Here is an 18,979-nt window from a genome sequence, read left to right on the forward strand (position 1 = left end):
CCAATGTTCCAACATTGCTCTGGCCGTGTCCTCGGTCCAGTGAATTGCATCTTTTTCTGTTTCAAAATGCGAGTCCTCCAGCAGGGGGATGTGTCTCATATTTCTTTTTTAATATGCTGATTTAGTAGTTTCATGTTGTTCTGCTCCATTGCAGATAAGTTACCAGAAAAATTAACCAAGGGAACCCAGATGACAGCAGATGGAAATCTGTGTTTAGCCATCTTCAGAGCCCGCTGGAGCTGTTTAACTGCAGTTTCTTTAATGTTCTGACCTTTGGCGTTAATGCCGGCTGCAATGACCACATTCTGAACCACCAAATCCCACGGAACGTGGGCTATCTCAAATAAAGCCTGCATGTGGCGAAAATTAGCACCTGGATAACTCTCAATCTGTAGATCTGTGATGGAATATTCAGGGATTCTGGATAAATTTGAGTCACCAACAATAAGACACCTTTTCTCCACTTCCAGAAACCAGTCAATCAATTCTCTGTTTGTTTCAGGGTGACGCTTTACCTTGAAAACCTGCCGCTCTGGGGCAGGTAAGTCAACACGGGCTACTGGTGGCTCAGCACCGTCACCTGCTAGCTCCAGCCCTGTAATACAGCGTTCCTCCGCTGAAGCTGGAGATGCGCTGTCCTCCTGGCATTCTGTCACACCCGGGCTGTCCGAAATATTGTGATGATGTGGGGGGATTGCATGTTGTAGGGTGTTTTTCTTTTGCATGTTTGTGGTGCTACCTGTTTGTTGCATGCTTTCTATGGACACACCCCCCTTGTAACATAGCGCGCCGATCCACCGCACCTGCTCCTCATCAGGAGGGACTTATACAAGTCCTGAGGAGGAAAGCCAAAGGCAGTCGCACACCGACAGCAGGCGCATGCACGCGGGGCGCGAGTGGGACGCCGGGACCGCCAGACGTCGGGACCGCCAGACGTCGGGAAGACTCGCTGTGATCGGGACACACACTCTGAGAGCGCTGGGCGCTGGGACCATCAGTCTGCAGAGCGATCGACACGCAAGGGCAGGGCAGGGACCCTGCCTGTGTGTAAGTAGCCGAACGGGCTTCAGCAGACTGGTGGAAATAGGTGGGAGGGCTAGTGGCAGCCTGCATCAGGAATTGCTTTTCGTGCTGCCGCTTGCCTGTTTCCACAGATTCCAGCGTGTCCAGGAGAGCCAGCCGGAGGTGACGCGGAGGAGTGCCGGTCACAAACCCCAGAGGCGGAACGGAGCCCGCCCCCCAGGTCTTTGTGTGTATGACTGGAGGGATCCTCGGAACAGCGTCGGGGGAAGAGAGACGTCTCCTGGTTTGGGATCAGTGATTCCCCCCTTTGAGCTGCATTTTTAAAGCAGTTTTAACTGTTCTTTGGACTTTTAGGTCTCTTTTATCCTTTTTCAACTGTTCCTGGGATTTTTATCGTGTTTTACTGTTTTAATCCGTGCCTAGAATTTTTAGACGCATTTTATGCTTGTTTTAAGTGTCTTTTAACTGGAACTTTTTGGCCATTCATATGTTTTTTCCATCGGAATAAATTGTCATTGTGGCCAAGAATTTGGGTCCTCTTTGGTGGTGTGCGTGCGCTCTCCCCAGATCATTCCTCTAGCCCTTCAATACCCTCATTCAATTTTTTGTTGTTTACCCCATCTTTCAACCCTCCAGGCCTTACAATATGATCCAGCCCCGAACTACCTGAAGCTGGGGGGTCAGCGTCCGTGTCCGCCTCATCCCCATCTTCCTCGCTGTCGTATTCATTATCGAACTCCTCCTCCTCCTCCTCCTCGTGAAGAACCTCCCCGCCGCGGTTCTCCTCTCTATCGGAGCTTTCCTCCTCCTGGGAGCTGTCCAGTGCTGAAATTCGGGAAGGTGGCGCCCGTGCTGCCGGTCTGGGAGCAGAGGGTGAAGTTATCCCCACAATCTGAGGGAGAAATTCCTCACGCGCCACGAAGGGGTTGCGGCGGGTCGCCGTTCGCGGTCCACGCTGCTTCTCGGCAGCGGCTGCTGGAACTGCATCTGGAGGCCAAGCTGGTCTCATGTCCGTCATAGTTCCAACTGATCGGTTTGTGGCCTCGTAACATTCAGCTTGAATGCTCATGGAGACCCGCTCAGGTTGACGGGTCCTCTTTTTTCTTCCTCCTGATGTGCGCGGCCCCCGGCGGCTATCAGACCCTGCCGGGGGGTGGTGTCGTAGCCGCTGGACTTCGCCGCTCCGAGTCTGATCTGCAGGTGATGATCAGGGCCTCTGCCTGATCGAGAACATCCTGCGTGATCCGAGGTAGATTTCTGCAAGCCCATCGTGTCGCCACGATGAAGGCTTCCCTCCAATCTCGGGTTAAATCACCGGGGAGATCCTGTAAAAGTTTCTCCAGCCTCTTTTGGTAGTGATCCTGGAGGATATGCAGTGTGTTCTGTCCCCAGTTTTTTGCGTTGCCCTCAATGAGGTCTAACACATCATCTGTGGGATCAGCGGGTTTAATCAGTGAGGTTAATGAGTCCACTATGCGAGCGATCATCAGAGGTTCTGGTCTGTCCGGCGTGATGGTCACGTTTTGTAAGTGATGCACCATCTTAATTACAGCATGTAATTTGCGGATAAGCTGTCCAAGTCTTTCATCTGCAGGTCGCCGGAGGTCCTGCCTAACATCTGCTGGGGGTCCAAATCTTGTCGCTCGTCTGGTAGGTGAGCCCCGGACCGCTGCTGCATAAGAGCGGGGCTGTGGAAAATAAGGCCGGGACCCGTCGTACATAGGAGGCACAGGCCAGTTAGGATTTGAAGGTGAAGCCCTACTCCAGCCAAAATTTGGGAACCTTGGCGCCCTCTTCCAGCCGGAGACGGGAAATGCACGGTCCATCCTATGGTCCGGTCGGCCCCGGTAATTAAAGCTGAGCGCACGGGGATTTCTGTAGTGTCTCCTCCCGTAGCGCGCCGTGGTCCAAGCACCTCCATCCTCCTCTCCGTCGTAGAAGTGCATGGCAGGTGTTACGGTTTTTCCACCAGGCAAGAATGTAATCAAAAATAGAAAAACTTGCAAACTTTGAAAAAAGAAAAAAAGAAAAAAGCGGGACAACCACTTAAATGAGTGTTTTTATTCACAAAAATGTAAAAAATAAATAAATAAACAATACAAAATTAGAATAAAGTGTGCTCGCTACGCGTTTCGGCAAATTCTGCCTTCATCAGGCTCTATGCACACCACAACAGCTACAACTTGGCTGGACAGGCGTAAAAGTGAAGTGAGAGACAAAATGTGGCTGTTTTATTCACACTGTCTTACCAAGGAGCACGCGTCGGCCTCATGGGCCCTGCGTGTCCTGAGCCATGGGCCCTGTGCGTTCTAAGCCCCTCCCCTGCATGCATACTGCTAACCAGGCAAAAAGACACGTGAAACAAAACCTTTTCCTTCCAACCATGTTATTGCTTTATGTTTAAGATTATTTAAATGTCTAATAACTGATTAAGGGTTGGGATTAGGGTTCAGATTAAACTAAAGGTTAGGGTTAGAAACAGGACCAGGGGTAGGGTTAAAGTAATAATAATAATCATCATAAAACAGTAATAAGAACCATAAGAACAATAGCCATAATAACAGTAACAATGATAACAAAATCTCTCACACTGTTCACCATAAAGAAAAACCCTGGGTCATGAGAAAATGCTCCACCAGTGGGTTATGCACCTATCCATTATGAGCAATATTATATTTATGTTGTCACTTTCTTGTGCTAACAAAAGTTTCGGTTTGTCCCACCAAATGTTAATCCCACAAAGAACAGGAAACATGATTAATACAGTCTTGTGTTTTGGGTCTGTATTTTTTTAAAAAGTTATCTATGGAAATAAAAGTTAAACCGTTTTTGAGGAGGTCACCTTGTTGTTCTGTCAGGGCATCACTTTTCAGTCAAAACCATGATATTGTGGGGCCATAAAGGGCTGTCCCCTTACACACTCTACCCTGAATGGACTTAGTGGGTATTCCACTTTAAAAAATACCTCCAATGTTCCAACATTGCTCTGGCCGTGTCCTCGGTCCAGTGAATTGCATCTTTTTCTGTTGCAAAATGCGAGTCCTCCAGCAGGGGGATGTGTCTCATTTTTTTTTTTTTTTAATATGCTGATTTAGTAGTTTCATGTTGTTCTGCTCCATTGCAGATAAGTTACCAGAAAAATTAACCAAGGGAACCCAGATGACAGCAGATGGAAATCTGTGTTTAGCCATCTTCAGAGCCCGCTGGAGCTGTTTAACTGCAGTTTCTTTAATGTTCTGACCTTTGGCGTTAATGCCGGCTGCAATGACCACATTCTGAACCACCAAATCCCACGGAACGTGGGCTATCTCAAATAAAGCCTGCATGTGGCGAAAATTAGCACCTGGATAACTCTCAATCTGTAGATCTGTGATGGAATATTCAGGGATTCTGGATAAATTTGAGTCACCAACAATAAGACACCTTTTCTCCACTTCCAGAAACCAGTCAATCAATTCTCTGTTTGTTTCAGGGTGACGCTTTACCTTGAAAACCTGCCGCTCTGGGGCAGGTAAGTCAACACGGGCTACTGGTGGCTCAGCACCGTCACCTGCTAGCTCCAGCCCTGTAATACAGCGTTCCTCCGCTGAAGCTGGAGATGCGCTGTCCTCCTGGCATTCTGTCACACCCGGGCTGTCCGAAATATTGTGATGATGTGGGGGGATTGCATGTTGTAGGGTGTTTTTCTTTTGCATGTTTGTGGTGCTACCTGTTTGTTGCATGCTTTCTATGGACACACCCCCCTTGTAACATAGCGCGCCGATCCACCGCACCTGCTCCTCATCAGGAGGGACTTATACAAGTCCTGAGGAGGAAAGCCAAAGGCAGTCGCACACCGACAGCAGGCGCATGCACGCGGGCCGCGAGTGGGACGCCGGGACCGCCAGACGTCGGGACCGCCAGACGTCGGGAAGACTCGCTGTGATCGGGACACACACTCTGAGAGCGCTGGGCGCTGGGACCATCAGTCTGCAGAGCGATCGACACGCAAGGGCAGGGCAGGGACCCTGCCTGTGTGTAAGTAGCCGAACGGGCTTCAGCAGACTGGTGGAAATAGGTGGGAGGGCTAGTGGCAGCCTGCATCAGGAATTGCTTTTCGTGCTGCCGCTTGCCTGTTTCCACAGATTCCAGCGTGTCCAGGAGAGCCAGCTGGAGGTGACGCGGAGGAGTGCCGGTCACAAACCCCAGAGGCGGAACGGAGCCCGCCCCCCAGGTCTTTGTGTGTATGACTGGAGGGATCCTCGGAACAGCGTCGGGGGAAGAGAGACGTCTCCTGGTTTGGGATCAGTGATTCCCCCCTTTGAGCTGCATTTTTAAAGCAGTTTTAACTGTTCTTTGGACTTTTAGGTCTCTTTTATCCTTTTTAACTGTTCCTGGGATTTTTATCGTGTTTTACTGTTTTAATCCGTGCCTAGAATTTTTAGACGCATTTTATGCTTGTTTTAAGTGTCTTTTAACTGGAACTTTTTGGCCATTCATATGTTTTTTCCATCGGAATAAATTGTCATTGTGGCCAAGAATTTGGGTCCTCTTTGGTGGTGTGCGTGCGCTCTCCCCAGATCATTCCTCTAGCCCTTCAATACCCTCATTCAATTTTTTGTTGTTTACCCCATCTTTCAACCCTCCAGGCCTTACAATATGATCCAGCCCCGAACTACCTGAAGCTGGGGGGTCAGCGTCCGTGTCCGCCTCATCCCCATCTTCCTCGCTGTCGTATTCATTATCGAACTCCTCCTCCTCCTCCTCCTCGTGAAGAACCTCCCCGCCGCGGTTCTCCTCTCTATCGGAGCTTTCCTCCTCCTGGGAGCTGTCCAGTGCTGAAATTCGGGAAGGTGGCGCCCGTGCTGCCGGTCTGGGAGCAGAGGGTGAAGTTATCCCCACAATCTGAGGGAGAAATTCCTCACGCGCCACGAAGGGGTGGCGGCGGGTCGCCGTTCGCGGTCCACGCTGCTTCTCGGCAGCGGCTGCTGGAACTGCATCTGGAGGCCAAGCTGGTCTCATGTCCGTCATAGTTCCAACTGATCGGTTTGTGGCCTCGTAACATTCAGCTTGAATGCTCATGGAGACCCGCTCAGGTTGACGGGTCCTCTTTTTTCTTCCTCCTGATGTGCGCGGCCCCCGGCGGCTATCAGACCCTGCCGGGGGTGGTGTCCTAGCCGCTGGACTTCGCCGCTCCGAGTCTGATCTGCAGGTGATGATCAGGGCCTCTGCCTGATCGAGAACATCCTGCGTGATCCGAGGTAGATTTCTGCAAGCCCATCGTGTCGCCACGATGAAGGCTTCCCTCCAATCTCGGGTTAAATCACCGGGGAGATCCTGTAAAAGTTTCTCCAGCCTCTTTTGGTAGTGATCCTGGAGGATCTGCAGTGTGTTCTGTCCCCAGTTTTTTGCGTTGCCCTCAATGAGGTCTAACACATCATCCGTGGGATCAGCGGGTTTAATCAGTGAGGTTAATGAGTCCACTATGCGAGCGATCATCAGAGGTTCTGGTCTGTCCGGCGTGATGGTCACATTTTGTAAGTGATGCACCATCTTAATTACAGCATGTAATTTGCGGATAAGCTGTCCAAGTCTTTCATCTGCAGGTCGCCGGAGGTCCTGCCTAACATCTGCTGGGGGTCCAAATCTTGTCGCTCGTCTGGTAGGTGAGCCCCGGACCGCTGCTGCATAAGAGCGGGGCTGTGGAAAATAAGGCCGGGACCCGTCGTACATAGGAGGCGCAGGCCAGTTAGGATTTGAAGGTGAAGCCCTACTCCAGCCAAAATTTGGGAACCTTGGCGCCCTCTTCCAGCCGGAGACGGGAAATGCACGGTCCATCCTATGGTCCGGTCGGCCCCGGTAATTAAAGCTGAGCGCACGGGGATTTCTGTAGTGTCTCCTCCCGTAGCGCACCGTGGTCCAAGCACCTCCATCCTCCTCTCCGTCGTAGAAGTGCATGGCAGGTGTTACGGTTTTTCCACCAGGCAAGAATGTAATCAAAAATAGAAAAACTTGCAAACTTTGAAAAAAGAAAAAAAGAAAAAAGCGGGACAACCACTTAAATGAGTGTTTTTATTCACAAAAATGTAAAAAAATAAATAAATAAACAATACAAAATTAGAATAAAGTGTGCTCGCTACGCGTTTCGGCAAATTCTGCCTTCATCAGGCTCTATGCACACCACAACAGCTACAACTTGGCTGGACAGGCGTAAAAGTGAAGTGAGAGACAAAAGGTGGCTGTTTTATTCACACTGTCTTACCAAGGAGCACGCGTCGGCCTCATGGGCCCTGCGTGTCCTGAGCCATGGGCCCTGTGCGTTCTAAGCCCCTCCCCTGCATGCATACTGCTAACCAGGCAAAAAGACACGTGAAACAAAACCTTTTCCTTCCAACCATGTTATTGCTTTATGTTTAAGATTATTTAAATTTCTAATAACTGATTAAGGGTTGGGATTAGGGTTCAGATTAAACTAAAGGTTAGGGTTAGAAACAGGACCAGGGGTAGGGTTAAAGTAATAATAATAATCATCATAAAACAGTAATAAGAACCATAAGAACAATAGCCATAATAACAGTAACAATGATAACAAAATCTCTCACACTGTTCACCATAAAGAAAAACCCTGGGTCATGAGAAAATGCTCCACCAGTGGGTTATGCACCTATCCATTATGAGCAATATTATATTTATGTTGTCACTTTCTTGTGCTAACAAAAGTTTCGGTTTGTCCCACCAAATGTTAATCCCACAAAGAACAGGAAACATGATTAATACAGTCTTGTGTTTTGGGTCTGTATTTTTTTAAAAAGTTATCTATGGAAATAAAAGTTAAACCGTTTTTGAGGAGGTCACCTTGTTGTTCTGTCAGGGCATCACTTTTCAGTCAAAACCATGATATTGTGGGGCCATAAAGGGCTGTCCCCTTACACACTCTACCCTGAATGGACTTAGTGGGTATTCCACTTTAAAAAATACCTCCAATGTTCCAACATTGCTCTGGCCGTGTCCTCGGTCCAGTGAATTGCATCTTTTTCTGTTGCAAAATGCGAGTCCTCCAGCAGGGGGATGTGTCTCATTTTTTTTTTTTTTAATATGCTGATTTAGTAGTTTCATGTTGTTCTGCTCCATTGCAGATAAGTTACCAGAAAAATTAACCAAGGGAACCCAGATGACAGCAGATGGAAATCTGTGTTTAGCCATCTTCAGAGCCCGCTGGAGCTGTTTAACTGCAGTTTCTTTAATGTTCTGACCTTTGGCGTTAATGCCGGCTGCAATGACCACATTCTGAACCACCAAATCCCACGGAACGTGGGCTATCTCAAATAAAGCCTGCATGTGGCGAAAATTAGCACCTGGATAACTCTCAATCTGTAGATCTGGGATGGAATATTCAGGGATTCTGGATAAATTTGAGTCACCAACAATAAGACACCTTTTCTCCACTTCCAGAAACCAGTCAATCAATTCTCTGTTTGTTTCAGGGTGACGCTTTACCTTGAAAACCTGCCGCTCTGGGGCAGGTAAGTCAACACGGGCTACTGGTGGCTCAGCACCGTCACCTGCTAGCTCCAGCCCTGTAATACAGCGTTCCTCCGCTGAAGCTGGAGATGCGCTGTCCTCCTGGCATTCTGTCACACCCGGGCTGTCCGAAATATTGTGATGATGTGGGGGGATTGCATGTTGTAGGGTGTTTTTCTTTTGCATGTTTGTGGTGCTACCTGTTTGTTGCATGCTTTCTATGGACACACCCCCCTTGTAACATAGCGCGCCGATCCACCGCACCTGCTCCTCATCAGGAGGGACTTATACAAGTCCTGAGGAGGAAAGCCAAAGGCAGTCGCACACCGACAGCAGGCGCATGCACGCGGGCCGCGAGTGGGACGCCGGGACCGCCAGACGTCGGGACCGCCAGACGTCGGGAAGACTCGCTGTGATCGGGACACACACTCTGAGAGCGCTGGGCGCTGGGACCATCAGTCTGCAGAGCGATCGACACGCAAGGGCAGGGCAGGGACCCTGCCTGTGTGTAAGTAGCCGAACGGGCTTCAGCAGACTGGTGGAAATAGGTGGGAGGGCTAGTGGCAGCCTGCATCAGGAATTGCTTTTCGTGCTGCCGCTTGCCTGTTTCCACAGATTCCAGCGTGTCCAGGAGAGCCAGCTGGAGGTGACGCGGAGGAGTGCCGGTCACAAACCCCAGAGGCGGAACGGAGCCCGCCCCCCAGGTCTTTGTGTGTATGACTGGAGGGATCCTCGGAACAGCGTCGGGGGAAGAGAGACGTCTCCTGGTTTGGGATCAGTGATTCCCCCCTTTGAGCTTCATTTTTAAACCAGTTTTAACTGTTCTTTGGACTTTTAGGTCTCTTTTATCCTTTTTAACTGTTCCTGGGATTTTTATCGTGTTTTACTGTTTTAATCCGTGCCTAGAATTTTTAGACGCATTTTATGCTTGTTTTAAGTGTCTTTTAACTGGAACTTTTTGGCCATTCATATGTTTTTTCCATCGGAATAAATTGTCATTGTGGCCAAGAATTTGGGTCCTCTTTGGTGGTGTGCGTGCGCTCTCCCCAGATCATTCCTCTAGCCCTTCAATACCCTCATTCAATTTTTTGTTGTTTACCCCATCTTTCAACCCTCCAGGCCTTACAATATGATCCAGCCCCGAACTACCTGAAGCTGGGGGGTCAGCGTCCGTGTCCGCCTCATCCCCATCTTCCTCGCTGTCGTATTCATTATTGAACTCCTCCTCCTCCTCCTCCTCGTGAAGAACCTCCCCGCCGCGGTTCTCCTCTCTATCGGAGCTTTCCTCCTCCTGGGAGCTGTCCAGTGCTGAAATTCGGGAAGGTGGCGCCCGTGCTGCCGGTCTGGGAGCAGAGGGTGAAGTTATCCCCACAATCTGAGGGAGAAATTCCTCACGCGCCACGAAGGGGTTGCGGCGGGTCGCCGTTCGCGGTCCACGCTGCTTCTCGGCAGCGGCTGCTGGAACTGCATCTGGAGGCCAAGCTGGTCTCATGTCCGTCATAGTTCCAACTGATCGGTTTGTGGCCTCGTAACATTCAGCTTGAATGCTCATGGAGACCCGCTCAGGTTGACGGGTCCTCTTTTTTCTTCCTCCTGATGTGCGCGGCCCCCGGCGGCTATCAGACCCTGCCGGGGGTGGTGTCCTAGCCGCTGGACTTCGCCGCTCCGAGTCTGATCTGCAGGTGATGATCAGGGCCTCTGCCTGATCGAGAACATCCTGCGTGATCCGAGGTAGATTTCTGCAAGCCCATCGTGTCGCCACGATGAAGGCTTCCCTCCAATCTCGGGTTAAATCACCGGGGAGATCCTGTAAAAGTTTCTCCAGCCTCTTTTGGTAGTGATCCTGGAGGATCTGCAGTGTGTTCTGTCCCCAGTTTTTTGCGTTGCCCTCAATGAGGTCTAACACATCATCCGTGGGATCAGCGGGTTTAATCAGTGAGGTTAATGAGTCCACTATGCGAGCGATCATCAGAGGTTCTGGTCTGTCCGGCGTGATGGTCACGTTTTGTAAGTGATGCACCATCTTAATTACAGCATGTAATTTGCGGATAAGCTGTCCAAGTCTTTCATCTGCAGGTCGCCGGAGGTCCTGCCTAACATCTGCTGGGGGTCCAAATCTTGTCGCTCGTCTGGTAGGTGAGCCCCGGACCGCTGCTGCATAAAAGCGGGGCTGTGGAAAATAAGGCCGGGACCCGTCGTACATAGGAGGCGCAGGCCAGTTAGGATTTGAAGGTGAAGCCCTACTCCAGCCAAAATTTGGGAACCTTGGCGCCCTCTTCCAGCCGGAGACGGGAAATGCACGGTCCATCCTATGGTCCGGTCGGCCCCGGTAATTAAAGCTGAGCGCACGGGGATTTCTGTAGTGTCTCCTCCCGTAGCGCGCCGTGGTCCAAGCACCTCCATCCTCCTCTCCGTCGTAGAAGTGCATGGCAGGTTTTACGGTTTTTCCACCAGGCAAGAATGTAATCAAAAATAGAAAAACTTGCAAACTGTGAAAAAAGAAAAAAAGAAAAAAGCGGGACAACCACTTAAATTAGTGTTTTTATTCACAAAAATGTAAAAAAATAAATAAATAAACAATACAAAATTAGAATAAAGTGTGCTCGCTACGCGTTTCGGCAAATTCTGCCTTCATCAGGCTCTATGCACACCACAACAGCTACAACTTGGCTGGACAGGCGTAAAAGTGAAGTGAGAGACAAAAGGTGGCTGTTTTATTCACACTGTCTTACCAAGGAGCACGCGTCGGCCTCATGGGCCCTGCGTGTCCTGAGCCATGGGCCCTGTGCGTTCTAAGCCCCTCCCCTGCATGCATACTGCTAACCAGGCAAAAAGACACGTGAAACAAAACCTTTTCCTTCCAACCATGTTATTGCTTTATGTTTAAGATTATTTAAATGTCTAATAACTGATTAAGGGTTGGGATTAGGGTTCAGATTAAACTAAAGGTTAGGGTTAGAAACAGGACCAGGGGTAGGGTTAAAGTAATAATAATAATCATCATAAAACAGTAATAAGAACCATAAGAACAATAGCCATAATAACAGTAACAATGATAACAAAATCTCTCACACTGTTCACCATAAAGAAAAACCCTGGGTCATGAGAAAATGCTCCACCAGTGGGTTATGCACCTATCCATTATGAGCAATATTATATTTATGTTGTCACTTTCTTGTGCTAACAAAAGTTTCGGTTTGTCCCACCAAATGTTAATCCCACAAAGAACAGGAAACATGATTAATACAGTCTTGTGTTTTGGGTCTGTATTTTTTTAAAAAGTTATCTATGGAAATAAAAGTTAAACCGTTTTTGAGGAGGTCACCTTGTTGTTCTGTCAGGGCATCACTTTTCAGTCAAAACCATGATATTGTGGGGCCATAAAGGGCTGTCCCCTTACACACTCTACCCTGAATGGACTTAGTGGGTATTCCACTTTAAAAAATACCTCCAATGTTCCAACATTGCTCTGGCCGTGTCCTCGGTCCAGTGAATTGCATCTTTTTCTGTTGCAAAATGCGAGTCCTCCAGCAGGGGGATGTGTCTCATATTTCTTTTTTAATATGCTGATTTAGTAGTTTCATGTTGTTCTGCTCCATTGCAGATAAGTTACCAGAAAAATTAACCAAGGGAACCCAGATGACAGCAGATGGAAATCTGTGTTTAGCCATCTTCAGAGCCCGCTGGAGCTGTTTAACTGCAGTTTCTTTAATGTTCTGACCTTTGGCGTTAATGCCGGCTGCAATGACCACATTCTGAACCACCAAATCCCACGGAACGTGGGCTATCTCAAATAAAGCCTGCATGTGGCGAAAATTAGCACCTGGATAACTCTCAATCTGTAGATCTGGGATGGAATATTCAGGGATTCTGGATAAATTTGAGTCACCAACAATAAGACACCTTTTCTCCACTTCCAGAAACCAGTCAATCAATTCTCTGTTTGTTTCAGGGTGACGCTTTACCTTGAAAACCTGCCGCTCTGGGGCAGGTAAGTCAACACGGGCTACTGGTGGCTCAGCACCGTCACCTGCTAGCTCCAGCCCTGTAATACAGCGTTCCTCCGCTGAAGCTGGAGATGCGCTGTCCTCCTGGCATTCTGTCACACCCGGGCTGTCCGAAATATTGTGATGATGTGGGGGGATTGCATGTTGTAGGGTGTTTTTCTTTTGCATGTTTGTGGTGCTACCTGTTTGTTGCATGCTTTCTATGGACACACCCCCCTTGTAACATAGCGCGCCGATCCACCGCACCTGCTCCTCATCAGGAGGGACTTATACAAGTCCTGAGGAGGAAAGCCAAAGGCAGTCGCACACCGACAGCAGGCGCATGCACGCGGGGCGCGAGTGGGACGCCGGGACCGCCAGACGTCGGGACCGCCAGACGTCGGGAAGACTCGCTGTGATCGGGACACACACTCTGAGAGCGCTGGGCGCTGGGACCATCAGTCTGCAGAGCGATCGACACGCAAGGGCAGGGCAGGGACCCTGCCTGTGTGTAAGTAGCCGAACGGGCTTCAGCAGACTGGTGGAAATAGGTGGGAGGGCTAGTGGCAGCCTGCATCAGGAATTGCTTTTCGTGCTGCCGCTTGCCTGTTTCCACAGATTCCAGCGTGTCCAGGAGAGCCAGCTGGAGGTGACGCGGAGGAGTGCCGGTCACAAACCCCAGAGGCGGAACGGAGCCCGCCCCCCAGGTCTTTGTGTGTATGACTGGAGGGATCCTCGGAACAGCGTCGGGGGAAGAGAGACGTCTCCTGGTTTGGGATCAGTGATTCCCCCCTTTGAGCTGCAGTTTTAACTGTTCTTTGGACTTTTAGGTCTCTTTTATCCTTTTTAACTGTTCCTGGGATTTTTATCGTGTTTTACTGTTTTAATCCGTGCCTAGAATTTTTAGACGCATTTTATGCTTGTTTTAAGTGTCTTTTAACTGGAACTTTTTGGCCATTCATATGTTTTTTCCATCGGAATAAATTGTCATTGTGGCCAAGAATTTGGGTCCTCTTTGGTGGTGTGCGTGCGCTCTCCCCAGATCATTCCTCTAGCCCTTCAATACCCTCATTCAATTTTTTGTTGTTTACCCCATCTTTCAACCCTCCAGGCCTTACAATATGATCCAGCCCCGAACTACCTGAAGCTGGGGGGTCAGCGTCCGTGTCCGCCTCATCCCCATCTTCCTCGCTGTCGTATTCATTATCGAACTCCTCCTCCTCCTCCTCGTGAAGAACCTCCCCGCCGCGGTTCTCCTCTCTATCGGAGCTTTCCTCCTCCTGGGAGCTGTCCAGTGCTGAAATTCGGGAAGGTGGCGCCCGTGCTGCCGGTCTGGGAGCAGAGGGTGAAGTTATCCCCACAATCTGAGGGAGAAATTCCTCACGCGCCACGAAGGGGTTGCGGCGGGTCGCCGTTCGCGGTCCACGCTGCTTCTCGGCAGCGGCTGCTGGAACTGCATCTGGAGGCCAAGCTGGTCTCATGTCCGTCATAGTTCCAACTGATCGGTTTGTGGCCTCGTAACATTCAGCTTGAATGCTCATGGAGACCCGCTCAGGTTGACGGGTCCTCTTTTTTCTTCCTCCTGATGTGCGCGGCCCCCGGCGGCTATCAGACCCTGCCGGGGGGTGGTGTCGTAGCCGCTGGACTTCGCCGCTCCGAGTCTGATCTGCAGGTGATGATCAGGGCCTCTGCCTGATCGAGAACATCCTGCGTGATCCGAGGTAGATTTCTGCAAGCCCATCGTGTCGCCACGATGAAGGCTTCCCTCCAATCTCGGGTTAAATCACCGGGGAGATCCTGTAAAAGTTTCTCCAGCCTCTTTTGGTAGTGATCCTGGAGGATCTGCAGTGTGTTCTGTCCCCAGTTTTTTGCGTTGCCCTCAATGAGGTCTAACACATCATCCGTGGGATCAGCGGGTTTAATCAGTGAGGTTAATGAGTCCACTATGCGAGCGATCATCAGAGGTTCTGGTCTGTCCGGCGTGATGGTCACGTTTTGTAAGTGATGCACCATCTTAATTACAGCATGTAATTTGCGGATAAGCTGTCCAAGTCTTTCATCTGCAGGTCGCCGGAGGTCCTGCCTAACATCTGCTGGGGGTCCAAATCTTGTCGCTCGTCTGGTAGGTGAGCCCCGGACCGCTGCTGCATAAGAGCGGGGCTGTGGAAAATAAGGCCGGGACCCGTCGTACATAGGAGGCGCAGCCAGTTAGGATTTGAAGGTGAAGCCCTACTCCAGCCAAAATTTGGGAACCTTGGCGCCCTCTTCCAGCCGGAGACGGGAAATGCACGGTCCATCCTATGGTCCGGTCGGCCCCGGTAATTAAAGCTGAGCGCACGGGGATTTCTGTAGTGTCTCCTCCCGTAGCGCGCCGTGGTCCAAGCACCTCCATCCTCCTCTCCGTCGTAGAAGTGCATGGCAGGTGTTACGGTTTTTCCACCAGGCAAGAATGTAATCAAAAATAGAAAAACTTGCAAACTTTGAAAAAAGAAAAAAAGAAAAAAGCGGGACAACCACTTAAATGAGTGTTTTTATTCACAAAAATGTAAAAAAATAAATAAATAAACAATACAAAATTAGAATAAAGTGTGCTCGCTACGCGTTTCGGCAAATTCTGCCTTCATCAGGCTCTATGCACACCACAACAGCTACAACTTGGCTGGACAGGCGTAAAAGTGAAGTGAGAGACAAAAGGTGGCTGTTTTATTCACACTGTCTTACCAAGGAGCACGCGTCGGCCTCATGGGCCCTGCGTGTCCTGAGCCATGGGCCCTGTGCGTTCTAAGCCCCTCCCCTTCATGCATACTGCTAACCAGGCAAAAAGACACGTGAAACAAAACCTTTTCCTTCCAACCATGTTATTGCTTTATGTTTAAGATTATTTAAATTTCTAATAACTGATTAAGGGTTGGGATTAGGGTTCAGATTAAACTAAAGGTTAGGGTTAGAAACAGGACCAGGGGTAGGGTTAAAGTAATAATAATAATCATCATAAAACAGTAATAAGAACCATAAGAACAATAGCCATAATAACAGTAACAATGATAACAAAATCTCTCACACTGTTCACCATAAAGAAAAACCCTGGGTCATGAGAAAATGCTCCACCAGTGGGTTATGCACCTATCCATTATGAGCAATATTATATTTATGTTGTCACTTTCTTGTGCTAACAAAAGTTTCGGTTTGTCCCACCAAATGTTAATCCCGCAAAGAACAGGAAACATGATTAATACAGTCTTGTGTTTTGGGTCTGTATTTTTTTAAAAAGTTATCTATGGAAATAAAAGTTAAACCGTTTTTGAGGAGGTCACCTTGTTGTTCTGTCAGGGCATCACTTTTCAGTCAAAACCATGATATTGTGGGGCCATAAAGGGCTGTCCCCTTACACACTCTACCCTGAATGGACTTAGTGGGTATTCCACTTTAAAAAATACCTCCAATGTTCCAACATTGCTCTGGCCGTGTCCTCGGTCCAGTGAATTGCATCTTTTTCTGTTGCAAAATGCGAGTCCTCCAGCAGGGGGATGTGTCTCATATTTTTTTTTTAATATGCTGATTTAGTAGTTTCATGTTGTTCTGCTCCATTGCAGATAAGTTACCAGAAAAATTAACCAAGGGAACCCAGATGACAGCAGATGGAAATCTGTGTTTAGCCATCTTCAGAGCCCGCTGGAGCTGTTTAACTGCAGTTTCTTTAATGTTCTGACCTTTGGCGTTAATGCCGGCTGCAATGACCACATTCTGAACCACCAAATCCCACGGAACGTGGGCTATCTCAAATAAAGCCTGCATGTGGCGAAAATTAGCACCTGGATAACTCTCAATCTGTAGATCTGGGATGGAATATTCAGGGATTCTGGATAAATTTGAGTCACCAACAATAAGACACCTTTTCTCCACTTCCAGAAACCAGTCAATCAATTCTCTGTTTGTTTCAGGGTGACGCTTTACCTTGAAAACCTGCCGCTCTGGGGCAGGTAAGTCAACACGGGCTACTGGTGGCTCAGCACCGTCACCTGCTAGCTCCAGCCCTGTAATACAGCGTTCCTCCGCTGAAGCTGGAGATGCGCTGTCCTCCTGGCATTCTGTCACACCCGGGCTGTCCGAAATATTGTGATGATGTGGGGGGATTGCATGTTGTAGGGTGTTTTTCTTTTGCATGTTTGTGGTGCTACCTGTTTGTTGCATGCTTTCTATGGACACACCCCCCTTGTAACATAGCGCGCCGATCCACCGCACCTGCTCCTCATCAGGAGGGACTTATAAAAGTCCTGAGGAGGAAAGCCAAAGGCAGTCGCACACCGACAGCAGGCGCATGCACGCGGGGCGCGAGTGGGACGCCGGGACCGCCAGACGTCGGGAAGACTCGCTGTGATCGGGACACACACTCTGAGAGCGCTGGGCGCTGGGACCATCAGTCTGCAGAGCGATCGACACGCAAGGGCAGGGCAGGGACCCTGCCTGTGTGTAAGTAGCCGAACGGGCTTCAGCAGACTGGTGGAAATAGGTGGGAGGGCTAGTGGCAGCCTGCATCAGGAATTGCTTTTCGTGCTGCCGCTTGCCTGTTTCCACAGATTCCAGCGTGTCCAGGAGAGCCAGCTGGAGGTGACGCGGAGGAGTGCCGGTCACAAACCCCAGAGGCGGAACGGAGCCCGCCCCCCAGGTCTTTGTGTGTATGACTGGAGGGATCCTCGGAACAGCGTCGGGGGAAGAGAGACGTCTCCTGGTTTGGGATCAGTGATTCCCCCCTTTGAGCTGCATTTTTAAACCAGTTTTAACTGTTCTTTGGACTTTTAGGTCTCTTTTATCCTTTTTCAACTGTTCCTGGGATTTTTATCGTGTTTTACTGTTTTAATCCGTGCCTAGAATTTTTAGACGCATTTTATGCTTGTTTTAAGTGTCTTTTAACTGGAACTTTTTGGCCATTCATATGTTTTTTCCATCGGAATAAATTGTCATTGTGGCCAAGAATTTGGGTCCTCTTTGGTGGTGTGCGTGCGCTCTCCCCAGATCATTCCTCTAGCCCTTCAATACCCTCATTCAATTTTTTGTTGTTTACCCCATCTTTCAACCCTCCAGGCCTTACAATATGATCCAGCCCCGAACTACCTGAAGCTGGGGGGTCAGCGTCCGTGTCCGCCTCATCCCCATCTTCCTCGCTGTCGTATTCATTATCGAACTCCTCCTCCTCCTCGTGAAGAACCTCCCCGCCGCGGTTCTCCTCTCTATCGGAGCTTTCCTCCTCCTGGGAGCTGTCCAGTGCTGAAATTCGGGAAGGTGGCGCCCGTGCTGCCGGTCTGGGAGCAGAGGGTGAAGTTATCCCCACAATCTGAGGGAGAAATTCCTCACGCGCCACGAAGGGGTTGCGGCGGGTCGCCGTTCGCGGTCCACGCTGCTTCTCGGCAGCGGCTGCTGGAACTGCATCTGGAGGCCAAGCTGGTCTCATGTCCGTCATAGTTCCAACTGATCGGTTTGTGGCCTCGTAACATTCAGCTTGAATGCTCATGGAGACCCGCTCAGGTTGACGGGTCCTCTTTTTTCTTCCTCCTGATGTGCGCGACCCCCGGCGGCTATCAGACCCTGCCGGGGGGTGGTGTCGTAGCCGCTGGACTTCGCCGCTCCGAGTCTGATCTGCAGGTGATGATCAGGGCCTCTGCCTGATCGAGAACATCCTGCGTGATCCGAGGTAGATTTCTGCAAGCCCATCGTGTCGCCACGCTGAAGGCTTCCCTCCAATCTCGGGTTAAATCACCGGGGAGATCCTGTAAAAGTTTCTCCAGCCTCTTTTGGTAGTGATCCTGGAGGATCTGCAGTGTGTTCTGTCCCCAGTTTTTTGCGTTGCCCTCAATGAGGTCTAACAAATCATCCGTGGGATCAGCGGGTTTAATCAGTGAGGTTAATGAGTCCACTATGCGAGCGATCATCAGAGGTTCTGGTCTGTCCGGCGTGATGGTCACGTTTTGTAAGTGATGCACCATCTTAATTACAGCATGTAATTTGCGGATAAGCTGTCCAAGTCTTTCATCTGCAGGTCGCCGGAGGTCCTGCCTAACATCTGCTGGGGGTCCAAATCTTGTCGCTCGTCTGGTAGGTGAGCCCCGGACCGCTGCTGCATAAGAGCGGGGCTGTGGAAAATAAGGCCGGGACCCGTCGTACATAGGAGGCGCAGGCCAGTTAGGATTTGAAGGTGAAGCCCTACTCCAGCCAAAATTTGGGAACCTTGGCGCCCTCTTCCAGCCGGAGACGGGAAATGCACGGTCCATCCTATGGTCCGGTCGGCCCCGGTAATTAAAGCTGAGCGCACGGGGATTTCTGTAGTGTCTCCTCCCGTAGCGCACCGTGGTCCAAGCACCTCCATCCTCCTCTCCGTCGTAGAAGTGCATGGCAGGTGTTACGGTTTTCCACCAGGCAAGAATGTAATCAAAAATAGAAAAACTTGCAAACTTTGAAAAAAGAAAAAAAGAAAA

The sequence above is a fragment of the Oryzias latipes genome, chromosome 19, assembly GCF_053564925.1.
Source record: "Oryzias latipes strain Hd-rR chromosome 19, Olatipes_Hd-rR_3.1".
Lineage (NCBI taxonomy): Eukaryota > Metazoa > Chordata > Actinopteri > Beloniformes > Adrianichthyidae > Oryzias > Oryzias latipes.